Source organism: Mytilus edulis, chromosome 3 (genome assembly GCF_963676685.1).
Source record: "Mytilus edulis chromosome 3, xbMytEdul2.2, whole genome shotgun sequence".
In the NCBI taxonomy this organism is placed as follows: Eukaryota; Metazoa; Mollusca; class Bivalvia; order Mytilida; family Mytilidae; genus Mytilus; species Mytilus edulis.
The window spans coordinates 103,628,570-103,649,318 of record NC_092346.1 but is presented as its reverse complement, the minus strand read 5'-3'; the positions used below and the strand labels follow the sequence as shown (position 1 = coordinate 103,649,318).

The 20,749-nt window shown below is 33.6% G+C and overlaps 1 long non-coding RNA gene across 1 annotated transcript; it reads left to right on the top strand.

The window, feature by feature from the left end:
- Window positions 1-11,639: 11,639 nt before the first annotated feature.
- Window positions 11,640-16,639, top strand: LOC139518067 (uncharacterized). Its single transcript, XR_011663282.1, has 3 exons — window positions 11,640-13,735; window positions 14,402-14,479; window positions 16,182-16,639. It is a non-coding gene; the product is annotated as an uncharacterized lncRNA (long non-coding RNA).
- The last annotated feature ends 4,110 nt before the right edge of the window (window positions 16,640-20,749 follow it).

Below are 20,749 nucleotides of genomic sequence, written 5' to 3'. Positions count from 1 at the left end.
GGCGTATGGTTTTGTTGCATTAAACATGCTAGATATAAGGCCCCATGAATTGGTTTGGCAGGTAAAATAAATTCACTAGATATTTCATTCGATAAAGCTCATTTTTCCTTCTTAAAAAATTTTGAACTGTGTTGATCGATTTACTCTCGGTTAACAATCAGGAAGTAAGGATTTTTTTTCAATGAATGAAGCAGGTAATTCCAACAGGTCGTTTTTGAAAGCTTGCAAAAACATACGTAAAAATAAAACACTCATTAATACGTTATACATACAAACATTTTAACCAAGTACTTATTTACTAATGTTTTAAACACTTCATCTTTCACTGAAATAAAAACCACCACCACTGTCATTCAGACTGTCTAGAACATTGATTTTTATATGACCAATTGGATAATACAAAGAAATCCAAAATTATAAAAACAGACTTCTAAACTAATGTGTGCTATCATTTTTTTACTAGAGTTAACTCATTATTATTAAACCATCTCATGTATTAAAATGTTTCTTTTTATGAAAAAAACAATTTTGCTTTTTAAAGTTGACATCTTTAGATTAAAGTTTTCAAGATACTAGGCAAAAAATTTAAAAACAGTTAAAAATCTTCATTATAAGGCTATAAGTCGTTTGAAGATTTAGCCCTGCAGACGTTTTTTATAGTCCTTTGATATTTGCCCCTATAGTTTTTATACACCTATATATCAAACTATTTCAGTTTATCCAATTCAAAATAATACGCAAACATGCAAATGAATGTTTAAAATCGCCATTGAAGGACAATAACACCAATAGGAAGTAAACTGGCAAGTTTAGACATTGAATTGTTTTTACATCTTGTCATGCTGATAATTTATATCGATACTGCACTATTTATGTTGCAATAGTGAGACATAGCGATCCTATATTCTTTCGTTGGTTGAAGCAGCGTCAACATTTAGTTAATTTTTTTTCAGACACCAATAACATTGTTAAAACTAAGATTTTATGAAATTTGGACAGAGCTTGTTAATGTTAAGTTTTTTCTATGGGTAAGAGATAATGTCTGAAGCAAACTTTAGAAAAGAGAGTGACGAAAGATACCAAAGGGACAGTCAAACTCATAAATCTAAAATAAACTGACAACGTCATGGCTAAAAATGAAAAAGACTAACAGACAAACAATAGTACACATGACACAACATAGAACACTAAAGAATAAACAACACGAACCCCACCAATAACTAGGGGTGATCTCAGGTGCTCCGGGAGGGTAAGCAGATCCTGCTCCACATCTGGCACCCGTCGCGTTGCTAATGTGATAACAAATCCGGTAAATAGTCTAATTCGATAGGTCACATTCACGAAAGGGAAGGGGATTGAAAATACTTTATATATTTTTTATGTAAAAAATACACATTTACTCTGACACAAACAATTACAGATTTCATAACGAGGTCTTTTTCATTTTTTCCACCTTGCTTATATAAAATGCTTCACTGAGCGAAGCCCGATACGACCGCAGATGTCGAACAGTTGGGGCAATTTGGACACAATACTCAAGCTTGATACTGTCTGAATTTGGATTGAAATCAAATTTTTGAGATAATATAAGTTTCTGACACAAAATAAATGTGGTCAAAAATCTTACAATTCTATTGCGCAATACTGTGAAATTGAATTCGAAATTTGAAAATTTTGGGAAAAAAAATATGAATCCCTTTAATGAATTGGAAAAAAAATCCACCCCTTTTTTTACCTTTTTGAAACCCCTTTAAAGCAATAACCCCAAAACACAATCACAGCCTCTCCTTTGTATAACGGAATCTTGTAGTACATTCCAGAGAGATCCATACACTCTAACACAAGTTATTGTCTAGAAACCAGAAAAATGCTTCTTTTTGGCCCTTTTTGGCCCCTTATTCCTCCATGTTTGGGTTATTAACCCCAAACTCAATCCTAGTTTTCCCTATGTTATACGGAACGAACCTTGTGGTACAATGTCAGAGAGATCCATACACTAACACAAGTTATTGTCTGGCAACTAGAAAAAATGCTTGTTTTTTGTCCCTTTTTGGTCCTTCATTCCTAAACTATTGGCCCCATAACCCCTAAAATGTATCCCAACCTTCTACTTGTGATATTAAACATTGTGGTACAATTTTGGAGCAATAGAAATACTAACACAAGTAATTATCCTGAAACTAGAAAAATGCTTGTTTTCGGTCCCTTTGTGGCCCCTTATTCCTGAACGGTTGGGACCATCATCCCTTAAATCGACCCCAATTTTCCTTTTGTGGTATTGAACTTTTTTACAAAAATTATAGAGAAAGTGTTTTCGGAAGACGACGCAGACGCAGACGACGATATCATACCTTTTATATACAATCCCAAAAATTGTTTGCAGTCGTATAAAAAGCATACAATATAAAAATAAGAAGATGTGGTATTATAATAAGTTCTATTAAGCTCACCAGGGCCAAGTGAGCTTTTCTCATCACTTGGCGTCCGTCGTTTGTCGTCCGTCGTCGTCTGTTAACTTTTACAAAAATCTTCTCCTCTAAAACTACTGAGCCAAATTTTACCAAACTTGGCTACAATCATCATTGGGGTATCTAGTTTAAAAAATGTATCCGGTGACCCGGCAAGCCAACCAAGATGGTCGCCGTGGCTTATAATATGACATAGGGGTAAAATGTAGATTTTGGTTTATAACTCTGAAACCAAAGCATTCAGAGCAAATCTGACATGGGTTTTAAATTGTTTGTCAAGTCGACATCTATCTGCCCTGAAATTTTCAGATGAATCGGACAACCCGTTGTTGGGTTGCTGCCCCTGAATTGGTAATTTTAAGGAAATTTTGCAGTTTTTGGTTATTTTCTTGAGTATTGTTATAGACAGAGATAAAATGTAAACAGCAATAATGTCCAGCAAAGTAAGATCTACAAATAAGTCAATATAACCAAAATGGGCAGTTGACCCCTTAAGGAGTTATTGCCCTTAATAGTTAATTTTACTATTTTTTCTTAAATAATTATAATCTTTTACGAAAATTTTCTCCTCTGAAACAACTGGGCAAAATTTAACCAAACTTTGCCAAAATCATCATTTGGGTATCTAGTTAAAAAAACATGTGTCCGGTGACCCAGCCTGCCAACCAAGATGGCTGCCATGGCTAAAATAGAACATAGGGGTAAAATGTAACAATTTTCATAAATTTTAGTAAATTTTTACAAAATGTTTTTCTCTGTAACTACTTGGCATAGTGCATCATAGATAGATATATTGTTAACAGCAAGAGTGTTCAGTAAAGTAATATGGCGTCACAGGGGTGGGTCAATATCTACGAACACATCACCATCACCAAAACACAATTTTGTCATGAATCCATCTGTGTCCTTTGTTTAAAATGCACCTAGACCAAGGTGAGCTTGAGCCTTTCAAAACACAGCCTTCATTTATCAAATCTTCATTGTTTTCTTAGTTTATATTTTTGAAATCAAACAAACTGACTATTCACTGTGCTTAAACGGCTGTGGGTAACTTAAGTTACCCACAGCCAAAGATGGATCCGCCTTGCGTCGGTTAGATACTTTTCTTCTATAGAATAACAATACCACGAATGCATCAATTAAACAACTGAATTTAAAAGTTGTATTAATCGTTTAGGGAAACCCCTAAACTGGAAAGGTGATTAAATTCTACAAAATAAACGATCACAGCACGATTTTAAAAAACACTTAGGCTGTCCGTAACTTCAAAACAACTTGTCCGTAACTTTTTTCATCAAACCAATAGAGATGTCCGTAACTTTCAAAGAATCGACATGTATTACGCGGATGTAATGTTTAAACTGATGATAGAGATTGCATCGAATACATATTCACAAAACGAAGTAGATGTCTAATATGATATAATTCATTGTATCGATGGAAGACAAAATTGGGAAAAATATGAAAAAAATCTCGGGTCTCATTTTGTATAACGTCGGGGTACCCGAATCGCCTAGTTCGGAGGGTTGTTTCCGATCATAGCAGATAAACTGTTGAAACATCATTGTTCGTTTTTATGTTTGATCAAGTAGACTACACAAGTATTTTTTACACATACATGTAGCATGTATACACTTACTGATTTTCTGCCAGCAACGACAAGGGTAGCGTGAATCCGGGATTTTGGAGGGGAACCCAAATTGCCCAGGCATGCAGTGGATAGACTATACGAGACTTAAGTGCACAAACTTTTTCCATCGTTTTGAAAAAGCCAAAAACACTTTTCTCTCATCCCCACAAAAACAAATCCCATCAGCATTGACAGTAAAATAAAAGGGGTGTCAATCTGGACACACTGGGACGTTGCGCACGGTGATATTGCGGCACCCTGGCCAAGATTTACAGTAAATGGGAAAACTTAAAAAAAGGACATTTTGTATAAATGAATAAACCTAATTTTACAGCTAGCTGCATATTTCATTTGTATGCAAGTTGCATTAAATCTCATTAAACTGAATAAAACAAATAGACACAATAGGTAAAAGTCAGTGACAATAAAAGGAAAAGAGCAGTCAACATAGTGTAACAATTCGACATAGTATATAAAAATATAAATAACTACGTAGGACAACAGGGTAATTTAATAGTCTAACAACCCCTGATAACATATAAAGAGAGAAAAAAAACATACTAGGAAACAGATTCAAAAAATCATAACACTATAACTAACTAGTGGGATGTATAAATACCGAGCCGCGTCAAAGAGTATTCATCAAAATACACATAGAAAGAAACAGAGGTGAAGGTAAACCGCAAACATATAATTAAACTCAAAACATTAAAGAGTATGGAAAAGCCTTGGTCTGACAAGCGAAAAACGTCGATAAGACGCACATCAGTAAATAAAAGTTCAAACCATAACCAGGATGGAGTACCACAAACCCCACATAAAACTTCTGTGGTGTATGTATGATGCGTTAATAAAATCACATTTGGTGGTGAATGAGTAGTATAAACGGCCGCGAAGGTTACAAATATGATGTTAATTGTCTTCTAATTGTTGAAATTATAATTCTTATTGAGACCTTCTATAAATTCAAAAATAATTGCAATATGAATTAAACAACAGATTTTCAATGTTCCCCCAACTTCTAAATGTTTAAACTGGGCTCATCTTCAGCCTTGACCATTTATCTTTAGAAAGTAATGGCATAAATTTTATCAAAATTAGATAACGATTAATTATACTAGATACTTTACAATACGAACCGATTCCGGACAGACTAACGAACAGCATTTATATATCCCCGCTGCAATGTGATGCTGAAGGGGACAACAAGAATAGATATCGGGTATATGTCAAGGGTGCAACATTTCATCTCGGAAGTTAACCAGCCAACAAATAAATGTACACCCATAGGTCGCTAAACGATCTGCAACAAACTTGGAAACCCGACACCATGTAGTTAGCTTTATATGGCCTAGGCTGTTGATATAAACCAAAGTTGCATTTTCATTTTTGTACAATATTCTGTTACAGTATAATTTAAATTTGCTTCGATTAACCTCACATTTTTGACGGTCACCATGAATATGCAATTATAATTATTATTACAAACATAAAGTTCTGAATTTGAAGTATTTCAAGTTTCTGCATAAAGCTAAAATTCTACGATTTTTTTAAAATTTAACTACAACTCGTTAGAACTGTATTAGTGAATAAAAACTAATGTCTCCCCTGTAGAAATTATTCTTGTAAAAAAAAAGACTGTTTCCAATAAATTTAACAATTTATGAATCGAGGGTTTAGGACATGAGGAACATAATATATGGTACACTTAATTGGTCTAGTCATGATATATCATTAAGGTACATGTTTATAGTTTAAAGGTGGGTATCTGAAGTGTTTATAAGGGGCGCAAACTCCTCTGACCCTCATAATGAACTAGAAAGGCAATTAAGATTAAATATGGTTTACGGATGGGGTTCTGAACTTTTTTAAAAGATAAATATAAATAGCTCATCATTATATATGAAGGAGCGGGACATGAATCCAGGGAAAAACCCTTAGTTGTACTGCAAAAGTCTTGTCCGTTCTGTGGCCTATAAAATAAAATTGCTTACTACCAAACCATTTTAACTGATGGATAGTTGTCTCATAATCAGTCAGTACAGTTCTCTTTCATATTGATATGGCAAGACAGAATGTTTTGTTTTAGACTGACATATAGAATTACCTATTTGACTTTGACCTTGAAGGTCAAATATCAAGGTCATTATCAATGGTACACAAGACATCATATTTAGGTGTGTCAAGTATTAAAAAAATCTTCAAGAAAGAGAAAATGTGTGTTCTAGTAAAAAAAAAAGGGAAAAAAATCAAATATTTTGACCTTGAGGTCAAAGGTCAAGGTCAATTGGCAGTTTTCATTTTATGAGATATACTGTCTTATTGTAGTACACCTTTATGCCAAATATCATGAGATAGTGTCAAAAGATAAATAAGTTTTCATGATTAGATACACAGATTATTGTTAAAAAATATATGAAAATAACCCATTTTTATTCCGTTGCAATGGTAACGGTGTAAGAGACCCATCTCAAAAATCATAAAACTTGTAGTACATATGTAAACCTTTATAGAAATATTTAAAACATTTAAAAATCAAAGTACTTTAAGATATTTTATGACCTTTTGTTGATCTTTTTACCAAGTATCCAAAATATGCCCAAAATGCCCTTTTTGGACCGGTCAGCCTCAAAATTAAGCTATACTCAAGCTTTAACATTTTGTCAAGTTTCGAAGGACGAATGATACTTGTTATAAAAATTAATTCAAATACCAGTTAAACATAACCTTATCTAGCATATTCAGACTAACAAAATTATGATATTTTTTGTAGATTTTTTTCGAAATTCAGGCATTTCCAGTAGATGGCGCTGTAAAATCTAAAAATAGCATAAAATAAATTTTAAAGTTAGAATTTTTTTTCTCTCGACTATCATAACATGTGTGCAAAATTTCATTTCATTTGGTTGACATGTCATGTGGACCGACTTATAGGCATTTTGCATGGTCCTTATACAACCACCTGTGTATAGCTGAAATAAACCACCACAAACTTAAAATCTTTAACATGTTAGTAGCTGATTTATTTCCTTTACCGGGGTTATAGTATTTCTCGTTAGTGGGTAGGTCAATACATCCCTTCACCTCTTTAAGGTTCATTATAACAAACGGACAAATATGGCTGTATTTACATGCCAAAAAGTACTCTGAGTACAGACTTACCTGTGAAATTGGAAAAGTTTTAATGCCTGGCATCCACTAGATATAATAAAGTTAAATGCAATTTGTGTTTTTGAAAGATAAAATCTCTTTTGGATTTTGATTGGCATTTTTTTTCCTTCATGCAAAAGGTGTGAAAATGACTAAGTTGTGGTACAACTATGAGATGCTCCCTTAGGTAAAACAAAACCGGTTTGTATTGTTTTCATTGTCCTTAATTGACATGGACAAGAGGTATCTTCACAATTATAGGTTAGTTAAAGAGTTCACCTGAGTCAGTGAGTGGACAGTATGAAAGGAATTCAGGTGTTTGTTTATTTTTGCACCTTCTGCAGAAAGGAAAAAAAAATGCCCATCAAAAACCAAGAAAGATTTTATCTTTCTTAAACACAAAATGCATTTAACTTTTATATATCTAGTGGATGCTAGGCATTAAAACTTTCCAAACCGCACAGGTAAGTCTGTACACAGAGTAGTTTTTTAGGTGAAAATACGGCCATATTTGTCCATTTGTTATGATGAACCATAATAAACCCTTCACCAGTGGGAGATAATATCGGCCAGTAGCTTGTCGATTTCCTTAAAGGCAGAACAGTTGTTCCATGTGCCATACATTGCTTCATGTAACGAAGTACTTTCGATACTAAACAGACGGGAGGTACAAACCAACCGTTCACACCATTCCAGTTCACAGTGAATGCATCAATACCAATCGAGTTCACCGTCCAATAACGGGAATAAAATACCGTTAACTTGTGATTGTCATCATTAGCAAACCAGTCTATCTAATGGGGTCCCCACAGGGAATCTAAATACGTAAACAATTGTTTACCAACACCCCAATCGTCGTAATCAATAATACGACTAATGAAATCCGCTTTCTCATTAAAAGTTCTAGGTACCCAATCTGCATCGATGGATATGAATGAAAAAAAATTTTATTCTCATAAACTAAATACAAAGTTACAGTTGTGTGTCTCTTCGTCCATATTGACTAGAAACTGGATCAAAAGATGAAAGACTTTCAAAGTAAATTTATTTTGGTGATTTATCTTCAGTAATAGTAACGAACATTCACAGTAACAGGATGGACAATACAGTAATAAAAGGATATAACGGTTCTCAATTTCACTTCTATTTTATAATATATTGTTTGTTCAGTCACTTACACAACTTACAAATCATAATGCATTGGTTTCTAATAAAATTCTATATAAATGACTATCATGTTACCAATTTTTTCCATTCCTGTTACAAACGAAGGTATAACTTCAATATAATATCATTTCTTCCAAAATAAACTTTACATTTGTCAATTAAAATATAGTTCGATAATGAACAACTGGTACTATACTTCTTTATATCGTTCGTGTCAATTATTTCAGCAACATTTTGAATTTTCTAAGGGTATATGTCCTCCCTGTTACAATTTTTGGTAACAGGATGGACAGTAACATAACAGACTTTTTAAAACTAAATCCGGATTTATTGTGAAATGGTCGGTCTCTTACACACTAAGTTGAGTTTGAATATTTCTGGTCTATTTCCTAGCTATGTTATCAAACATTTTTATAAAAAATTCAGCTTAAAGTTATTGATATAACGGTAATATTAAAGACACTTTTAAAAGGTACGCACCAAAAAGTACTGATTTGATGCGTTTCCCTCAGTTTAAGTTTGTAACTCGGATTTGTTTTTTATTTATCGATTTATGAAATTCAAACAGCGGTATACTACTGTCGCCTTTAACATAGAATCGTTTAAACATATCTTTTATTTCAGTACTGTCTACCATCATGCGTCATATAGCATCATATAAAATATGTTTTTTTTTTATTTCAGTACTGTCTACCATCATGCGTCATATAGCATCATATAAAATATGTTTTTTTTTTATTTCAGTACTGTCTACCATCATGCGTCATATAGCATCATATAAAACATGCTTTTTTTATTTCAGTACTGTCTATCATCATGAGTCATATAGCATCATATAAAGCATGTCTACAATCATAAAAACATCTGAAATACCTGCCTTATTTGTATATAATATTAGAGGTGTCAGTATTGTGTAAAGCAAGAAAAAATAACTTATGTTTTATATAATACAGAATTGTGTGATAGAAAAAAGTAAAATCACAAATTTTCTGAACTCCCAGGAAAATTCAAAAAGGGAAGTCCTTAATCAAATGGCAAAATCGAAAGTTCAAACACATCAAACGAATGGATAACAACTGTCATATTCCTGATTTGTTACAGGCATTTACATATGTAGAAAATGGTGGATTGAACCTGGTTTTAAAGTAGCTAAACCTCTCACTTGTATGACAGTCCCACAGATTCCATTATATTGACAACGATGCGTGAACAAAACAAACAGACACAATAGGTAAAAATGTCAAAAATAAGGGTACATCAGTCAACTTTGTGTTATCATCTTAATCACTATAAAAACAACCAAATGTAACAAAAAAGCACAACAAGGCATTCATCAAACCTAACAACCTCATTTTGCTTTTTTATTCTACGATTTTATTTATGTATGTAAAATCCACCCATAAAGGATTAAAAGATTTCAAGTACTGGGAACGAATCCCAACCCTAACAGACACATGGTTAGATTGACATTAACTCTGACGTAGAATCGCGCGTTTGACGTCACACAGGTAGATATAAAATAATTTTGTCGTTCAAAGTTCAAAGTTTTACGGTATGCATTAGGACAGGGTCACGTCAAATGAATATCACACAAAAAAACCAGACTTAACAGCCAAAGCAACATTAACAAAGACAAACAAAAGAATACTTAAACAGCGTCAGTACGCATAATCTATACTTCAAGACCATCAAGAAATGGGTAATGTATGGTCTGGAACACGTTTGAATATAATAATACATGTACAGTGAGTTTTGATAATGTGTATAGTAATGTTAAAGGAGATGTTTTTTTTTATTAAACACAACGTCTGCTTGTACTGTGTGCAGTATATGGCCTGAGGACACGGTTTTATATTATACTAGATGTGTCGCTATAAGGCACACTACTAAAAACTAGGTCTATTTATCACGTTACAAAATTGAAGCCCAATATTTTGTATTGTTCAAAAACGAAAAATGATAATTGATTTTTAAAAAATCATGTGCAGGACAGGAAAATGAACAGGTTGTACATCATACTGTGCACAGGACAGGTTTGTGTATATGAAAATTCATTAGACCATTTTCGAGTTCATTGCATTTCCGTCTAAAGACGGGTTTAGGATACATCGTTCGTGCCTTTCGTGGTCTTCTCACTTCCTTCTCACGTTGAGCGAGTAAATGATGATATATTGCACGAATTAAAAGGCAAATTAAATATTTTTTAATTGATAATCATCACTGCCGTCGTCAGGGACTTGTAATTAAGTACACACGGAACAAACATTGTTTCTAGTTTGTCCCACATATTGACAATCACGAAGACTCTTGATGAACTGTAATATAGTGCAGGGATAAGGCGGTCCACTCTTTCTGGTAAATGTCGTCATAAAGGCGACCATAACTGATATGCTTTTCCGATGAAGGACATATTAACTCGAACGTGTTCTTTTGTCTGCACTGTACTGAAATAGAAGTCTGATATATTGCAGTATTATCTCATTATTTGTTATTTATAGATTATCGTTGGTTATCTCAACGAGATTGATTTTCTCGCTTGAGCCGGTCACGGCGAAAGCGAGAAAAGCATTGGAGTTGAGATAACCAATGATAATCTGTTTATCGCTATTTTACCTTTGACGACGTTGTCAATTTCATGTCAATTTCATGTCAATTTCATTAGCAACGCCACGTGGCTCCTTAGTTTCTAGCGATAATTTTCCATCTCAAGCGAGTGGCATGATATGAAAAATTATCACAAAAAAAGATCAAAGGAAAAATGCTCAAAATAGCGATAATATGGTATATCATATCCTACGAACTTGAAAATCAAAAAATTTCGTACGTAATTATATAAGCTTTATTTTTAAGATCATTAATAAATTCCTATGAGTATTTTAAATTCTCTCGAATAAATTATTCGTTTTGGTGTTATTTATTTGTGTAAATCCCCCTGTATATATTTTCATTTTGATTCTATAATATTGCCAGTTAACGAAATGAAGTTTTTTTTAAATGTAATATTTTATATATGTTTTCAATTCATAATACATTGAAACTGCAGTCCCAGATTGACCAGTGTTATGTGTTTGAATTTCACTGAACGAATATAGAGAGGTTAATGGTGACTATTTCCAGCACCTTTCAAAACAAAAAAAAGTCTTCGAACTGACTACATCCAGAATTTGACACATGAGTTTGATTGTTCATTTGGCATCTTTTGCCTCACTTATGGTCCATTTTTTACACCATATTCTTCACTTTTCAGATATTAGATATTATGAATACACTTTATGATACACATACTGGTATCGGGATGGTTTTATTATCTTACAAAAAAAAAACGAAATCAAACTACTTTTATGTTATCAATAATCACGGTCTAATGCCTTGTTAAATATAATAACAGTGCATGACTAGGTCATGCTTTGTCCCTATAGAAGCAAAGAAGTGAACTCTAATAAAGTATAATGACCTCTTCGCCTAGTCTTTTTGGTTTATATCACTTTTAAAATTTCTATGGCTTACAAATGTTTAGATTCGAACTTTCTTAACGACAGTAAAACAGTAAAAGCTTTTCAGACGAGCAAAATTAATAACTAGTTATTTTCATTTACTGCCTGTTCAAAGTCAGGAATGTGATACTTGTTTTTCATTCATTTGGTGTGTTTGAGCTTTTGATTTTTGACATTTGTTAAGGGATATCCGTGTTAAAATTTCCTTGTAATTAACGTTTTACAACTACTGGTTCGATAACTCTGATGTTGTGCTGTCCCCGAGTTTGTCATAGGCTCAGTAGTCATGTACTTACATGATTTACAAGATACGTTTCTAAAACGTCCAGTTGGTAAACAAAGAAATCATTAAAAAACGAAAGTTCCAAATCCCTCAGGTAAAGTTTGCCGCAGATGAATACGGCGTTTCTTTTCTGTAATTTTGGTTATATATCTCCTAACGATTCATCGTACTTGTTTGGCTTGATAAATATTTTGATATGAGCGTCACTGATGAGTCTTATGTAGACGAAACGCGCGTCTGACGTTCTAAATTATAATCATGGTACCTTTGATAACTATTTCTACAGGCTTTACATCAGTGAGCTACGAATATTAGGTTTGATGTTCCGAAAAAGCGATTCAGACACATGCTTATTGTCATGTACCCACACCTGATGAATATGACTATACTATACTACTTCCATTATTTACATACACTGTCTGATTCGTTTACTTAATTCTTAAAAGCAAACAATCGATTTACAAGCACCTTTTTACAATATTTAAGTGAAAGGAGTACTCTTGACGCTATTTATGGCTCAATAGTTGTATTCATATGTTCAAAAACAATACACGGTATTTTTCATTTAATTATTTTCCAGTTTAGTTCTTTTATGTCTGCCTAATGTAATGATTGTGTTTAGTAAAAGTTGCAATTCAAGCATTTGCTTTTATTCATTTCCATGATGCATGCTTCCATACGATAGAAAAGTGTAATTAACCGAAATCACAGAACTAGATACAAAGCTTTCCATCCGCGAGGCATGCTTTCATAGAATATGGATCACAATTATATGAAATCGCGAAGCAATGTGTATAGAATTCACCATCCACGCTATATACCTAGCTCCAATAAGTATCAGCTTAGAACTTCAGGAAAGTTTAGAAGAAATGTACAATGGAATAATTCGTCACTTGAGAAAGTGTTCGACAGAACCTACAAAGATCACAGAACACATAACATGAACAAACCAGAAGTAAACGATAAAGAAGACATTTCAATTATAACAGCGAGTGAACAACTTAGACGACATTTTTCAGATAAACCATATACAGCATATTCTTTTGAAAATGACAGACCACATGGACAGGTTTTATTACGAGATGAAAGTATTGACTATCGTGGAAATTTTGGTTCGAAGGTTGAGCTTAAGCCTGATTTCAAACTAACACAGAAAAAAATAAATCATGCACCAGGAGTAGATAACTACAGAACGACAATACATTCTGACGAGCAGGGAGAAAGATTTAATTACAATCCAATAGGGGCTCATCCAAACCAACTTATACAATATGAAGCAGAGGACAAACTCCAATATCCGTTTCAATATAGTCGGAGAGAAAATGACAATACTTACGATGTGGATAGGACTCCAACTTCTTATGTGAACGAAACTCATAGTTGTCAAAATAGTCCTTCCAGAGGTTCCATTCGCATAAATATGAACCATATTCAAGAAAACAAGCGTTGTTATAGGAGCACATAAAATGATGAAACCGATTTTGAAAAGTGGGCGAAAGACTTACTGTCAAGAAAATCTTCATTTACTCAACGATTTCAACAAGTAGGTGAATATTTACAATACCATATATGAATAAGGTGATTTTAGGTAAGCCATTGTCGTTTTCAGAAGTATATTAATGTGTTTTCTATGAATAATATTGTTCAAAGAAATTATGAAATATCAATCACGATTTCACTGATTTATACTGTATAATAACTATTTAACATAATTTTGTTAAAAATTGAGAGAGACGGGTCAATGTGAAATAAGCATTTTGACCAAATGGTGTCTTTGGCTCTTAACTTATTCAAATACCTGTTTGGGTCAAGAGCCTTTTCGTGAGTTTCTCTTTATTCCATTGTTGAAAATGCTAAGTCTACCCCTCCACTATTCTTTTTGGATGCGGTTGTTCGTTTCATTGGGCTGCTATTTTATATAGTTGAACCCTACGTTCATTTTAAGTTCATTTCTGGATGACTTTTTGTATTATTAAATTGCTTTCTCGTTGACGTAAATGCCTCATCTTCTTTAATTCCTAAATTTACACAGTAATCAATCAGAAAACCATTTTTTTAGACAAGACGAAATGATCACAGTGTGGTAAATATAAACTGTAGTATGTACCTCTTGCTACTTAAAATCAATAATATCTTTTATAATCTAAAAGTGTGTGTAATACATTCTGAATTAATCAAATTAGTTAATTTCCTATTTTTTGCATTCCAGGTAAAAGAATCAATACAGAAATGGTCTTTACGAATACGAAGCAATAGGCCATCGCGGACATATTCACCACGTGATCAGGTATAACTCCTGCTTTCATTTTCATTATACTTTTATAGAATGAATGTAACAAATCTATAATCAAAAATCTAAAACCATAAAATTGAAATCCAGAGATGTCTAAATACTCGAATAGTTAAGAAGCTATATGACAAAACATGACATATAAAGAATAGCCAAATCAAATTAAGGTCGACATTGTGTGAGGGACTTGGAACAAAAGTATCATAATAATGAAAGTTTATTCACGGAAAAGTTGTGTAATTTATCAAGACCGAAGCACTGGTTACTTAGCTGATGATATATAGATTCCATCACTGCAACACGTGTTAAGACATTTCCCCACTCGAGACAGTTAAATTTTAACATTTAAAGCGCGAGGCTTGCCGAGTTTTTTTTTAAAATAATCAGAACTGTTGAGATTGAAGAAATATCGTAATACATAAAATATAGGGTTGAATCTTTTTCTTTAATGATTTTTATCATTCCTTTTTAAAGATTTGCAGGAAGTGGTTTTCTTTATACGCGACGTCATCAAGCTTGGTCACCTTTGTCAGAACGTCATAAAAGGAACTTCAGAACAAATCAAGAAAAAATTAACGTCATATTTAGATTTCGACCAATCAACCATTTGGTGAAAACAGGTTTTTCCCTGGTGAGGAGAAATATTTTTTTCTCGCTACGCTGAAAAAATGTGAAAATTAGCACAACAATTAAAGAAATGGTATTAAAACTGCACCAAAGTTGTATTAACTATTTAATAGGAAATGAAAATAAATAGAGAATAATACATGGCAAATCCGTATCATATGTCGTATCATCCCGAGACATCAATATCAGCCCAAGGGCCTTTAGGCCCGAGGGATGATATTGGTCGAGGGTGATACGGCATGTGATACAGATTTTGCCATGTATTATACGCTTTATCATATATTTCAACAGAAGAGTATAATGTTATATGAACTGTTTTTTGATCCAAAGCACTGGGTTACCTTCAGTTCTACTTTTGTCTTGTTTCAAAGGCCTTAAAAGAACTGCTCAATTACTTATCCGAAGCACCTGGATTACCTTACAATTTGCGTGCTGTTGTTTTAAAAATATTTTGTTTATTATTGTATTTATTTGTGTGTTTTGTATTTTTTATAGTTGCATTTAGTGTGCCAAAAAATATGAAAACTTGACGTTCGTGAAGTCACATACAATATGAAAACTTGACGTTTGTGACGTCACAAACCAAAAAATGACGTCATTAAAACAATTGACCTATTTTGAGGAAAATTTTTCTTAAGCAAAAAAAAACAAAAAAAAACTGACTTTATGTAAAAAAAAAAAAAAAAAAAAAAAAAAAGTAGGGGTGTGATAAAGGGTTAAGGTGTGATAAAGGGTATGCGATAAAGGGTAGGGGTGTGATAAAGGGTATGCGATAAACGGTGCGCATCAAAGTTGCGCGATATGGATTAAACAGCAGGCTATTTATCAAATATGCAAAACTACTGTATTTACTACTAAACATATGATAAAACTTGATAAATGCTGTGCTTGCGAAACGCTTCATTTGAAGGCCACCTTTATCAGATGACATAGAAATAGCCACACACATCTTTTGAAGTATTAAAAAGCAAATAAAGGAGTTAAACTATACATTTTAATAATTAAAAGTCTTTCTCCGGTCTTTTGGTGGTATATGTATTTATCTGCAAACATATTGATTTTATTGTTTAAGACACCTTCAATGACTATACCTGATGGTACCCAGATAAATATATCAAGGTCAAATTTAGCTGACAAAGAAAATCAAGGAACACACCAAACAAACAAGACAAATAATGTAGTAATGTGTATTTTAGGACTACTGTGAAAGTACTTTAATTCGTGAGTAACAATTTTCGTGGTTTGAGCAATATTTACATGTTCGTGGGTTTTTTAATTCGTGGATTTTGGGTTTCAATAAAAAAAAATTAAAGCCTTTCGAAACGAAGGTTACAAAATAGTCTGGATTGAAGTAAATTGCAAAGTAAACATTGACCCGTGTAAATATAAGTGATAACACTAATTAACCCATGATAAAGTGATCAACAGATTCAAGACCATCAAAGGTGTTAATTAGGCCATAAACATGTCACCTAAAGAAAACAGTTACATAAACAAATGCTATAAACGTATCTTGAATTGTCAATTAATTCTTATGCCCGCGTCACACTGTCCCGATTTTTCTATACGATGGACACCCGAATGCGAAAATTGTAAGTTCGTACGAAGTTGGTCCCGATCTCGTTAAAATACCAAAAAGTGACCGAAGCAAGTACGATGAATAACGAAGTCTATACGATGGTGCCGAAATTATATACGATTGCAAAAGATGGACATACGAAGGTTAACCGAAGACGGGAATTTAAGCTTCATATCTCAGCCGAAGCCTACACGATGGATCACGAAGGCTACACGATGGATTACGATGATGGCGCGATGGCCATACGATGTCTAAAAACCGTCGTGTACATCTTACGATGCATTTAAATTATATGCCGATATACATATATATTATATAGTATCCATATTTGTCCCCAATATGTTACATACGAGGGGATGCCACGCTCGGCATTGCCTTGTTTGAACTGTAAAATGTGTGCACTAGTCTGAATAATCACCCATAATTATGCCCATGTTTACTGATCTATCTTAAAGATAAGGTAATGGGTTCGTTGACCCCTTTTATTCAAAAAGAGCTCTTTCCAGGAGAATATCATAATAATATAGACAAAAGGAAGGACGTGGGGAAAGCAACAAATGTGGCAAAATATGACATATAGAAAACAAAATGGTTATGGAGTAAACATTCGTGTGACAACAACTCAGACGATACATAAAAAAATCAGAATAATGAAGAAAAAGTTGGTTTCCCTATATACGTGTACCTGCAGTGTTGGTGTACGAGACGCGTTTATGATTTTCATTATGTTACTTGATATGAAAAATTGACAAAAAATAATATTTTACTTGTAAAAGTAAATCCTGAGCCTGTAATAGCTGCTCTTCTTGTTCCATTTGAATTAATAGAAACAACGCTGTCGCCTTACTTGTTCTCATAGAATCATATGATATGAGCTCCATGTTTTGTGAACGTCTTTCTTAACTGTCGTATTAGACTGACCAGTACATATCGCGCATGGCACTTTAAATGTATTTTAGCGCGAAAATTAACTTACATTTAGCTGGATTTATTGCCGTCGTAGTTCCATCTTGTCGCCTTCGTACTTTTATTCGATGGCAACACGATGGGATTACGAGGTCTTCACGAAGTCGTGTTGCCATCGTAAGACCTTCGGATAGCTTCGTGATTCATTCGTGTAGACATCGTAATGTCAAAACTGCCCGATGGAAACGATGAAAACACGAATGCAATACGATGTTCAAAGATGCATTCCCGGTGACATTACGATGGTGAGGATGGTGATACGAACTCAATACGAACCCTCAACATCGGACGCACCTTCGGGGATTTTTTAACATGTTAAAAAATTTAGAACCCTTCCCGAAGTTGTCCCTGAAGGCTAGAAAAAGTGGCCGATGGTTCTAAGATGATTAAAGATGGCACTACGAATAGCCCGATCTGGATACGATTAGTCCCGATTTTGAAAATTTCCATAATCGTGTTGCCATCGGCGTAAAAATCGGGACAGTGTGACGCGGGCATTATCAAAATCAAGCCCGGTATGACATTAATATTTCCAATATGTACGAGAACTATGAGGATATACATTGAACACTTTATCATACTAGCATATCAATACCGGAAATCGTACTTTCATCAATCAAAAATATTTTTTATGAGAATCAAACGATCAAAAGTTGTACAGTCTAGGTTATTAAAGATTAAATGGGTATAATCCTGCAGGCGGTTGTTGTTCTGTGACTGCTATTAAAGTATTATCAGATTTCGCGTTATTCAATATATATTCTCTAGATCATATCAGTAGTCAAACCTACCGATGAAGATCTTTCCATGTCTTGATTTGGACAATGGTTGTTTTATTTCGTTGGACACTTAAATTCGTGGATAAAGCCATTCACGAAAACCACGAAAATTGGTACCACACGAATTAAAGTACTTTCACAGTATTCCTGATAGCAGTTTTCCCCGTTATAAGTTTCATTTATATATGTAAGTATGCGTTTAAGTTGTACTATAATATAATTGGAATAATCATCGGTATGTTGTCCTTTCATACCAACGTGCTGTTCAAATACAAGGAGGATGTGCCGATCGTCAGTCTTGGTTATTACATTTTTTTTCCATATTATCTGGTTTTCTATTTTGTATGGCTACATGGTTATAAATAAACTCATCATAGATACCAGGACTAAATTTTGTAAATACGCGGACGCGCGTTTCGTCTACAAAAGACTCATCAGTGACGCTGGAACCCCAAAAAGTTGAAAAGGCCAAATAAAGTACGAAGTTGAAGAGCATTAAGGACCAAAATTCCTAAAATTTTGCCAAATACAGCTAAGGTAATCTATGCCTGAGGTAGAAAAGCCTTAGTTTTTCAAAAATTCTAAATTTTGTAAACAGTTAAAGTAAAGAAAGAAGTAAACAAAATATTTTTGTAACTATGTTAGTTTATAGCCAGCTGCAATATTTTGCATAGGACATCGATAAAAAGTGCGATGCAACAGCTGTTGTATTTTTTTTCTCGCTAAGGAACATCACTCTCAATACCGATTGCTTATTGTCATCTTCGAAGAATTATTCCTCTTGAAGTATCTCCAATTCAAATGTCATTCTAATAAATTAGCGAAGGAAAAAAAAATATGTGTTTTAATTTTCAATGAGATCTATTCGTCATACAAAAAAAACCCTCAATGATGTGAATAAGTCAAGCTCACAATAAAACAGTGATGAGCAAAACCAATTACGTATAGCAATCTGTAAAAGAGGGACGAAAGATACCAAAGGGACAGTCACACTCATAAATCTAAAACAAACTGACAACGCCATGGCTAAAAATGAAAAAGACAAACAGAAAAACAATAGTACAAATGACACAACATAGAAAACTAAAGAATAAACAACACGAACCCCACCAAAAACTAGGGGTGATCTCAGGTGCTCCGGAAGGGTAAGCAGATCCTGCTCCACATGTGGCACCCGTCGTGTTGCTTATGTGATTACAAATCCGGTAAATAGTCTAATTCGGTAGGTCACATTCATGAAAAGGAAGGGGATTGTAGTTACGACGTAAGGAACATATCCGATATCATTTGTGAAACGGTTATTCCATAACGGTCAACCAACTCGTGATGGCGTCCGTAAAATTTACGAAGGGATGATTTCAACTTCACCATTTGGAACTCTTGGTTTAATAGCTTCCTTGTGAGCAGCAACCCTCTATCAAGAAAATCATGATAGGAAATGCAAGCACGGGAATATCGTATTAATTGGGAGATATATACCCCGTATGCAGGTGCTGCTGTAAAATGCGCTTGAATACTAGTATCTTAATAGTGTGAAAAGTGGAAAACTAACGACCTCAATGAAGTAATTGACATTGAAAACTGTTTGCATCAAACGAACACAACATATGGCTGGGTTCAAGAGGATTGTGAATGCTAAACTATCCCTTCTAACCTGAACAGTGGTTTAACAGAATAGCATAAGAGCATATTTATAAAGCAACTGAAAAGTTTAGATAACTGCAAGGAGTAGCAGCATTTATGTTAAGTAATACATATAAACATTTATAATAAATCAAATATGATCGTTACGGACAATATTTATAGATTATCGTTGGTTATCTCAACGAGATTGATTTTCTCGCTTGATCCGGTCACGGCGAAAGCGAGAAAAGCTATCGAGTTGAGATGACCAATGCTAATTTGTTTATCGCTATTTTACCTTTGACGACGTTGTCAATTTCATGTCAAATTTATTAGCAACGCCACGTGGCTCCTACGTTTCTAGCGATAATTTTCCATCTCAAGCGAGTAGCATGATATGAAAAATTATTACAAAAAAAGATCAAAGCAAAAATGCACAAAATAGCGATAATAAATGATAATATTATATTGTAAAAATGTATATTCTATAAGCTGTATTGCTTCTGAATAAAGTTTTATTATTATTATTATATGATAAAAGATGTAGTATACAACTAATGATACAACTGCATATGTTATATATCTATGAATTTCTATTGATCTTTCAGATACAGACAAGTCAGATTACGGGAAGACACCTGATAGAACCGTAGGAAAACTATATGAATAGCATATATATTTTACATACACTTT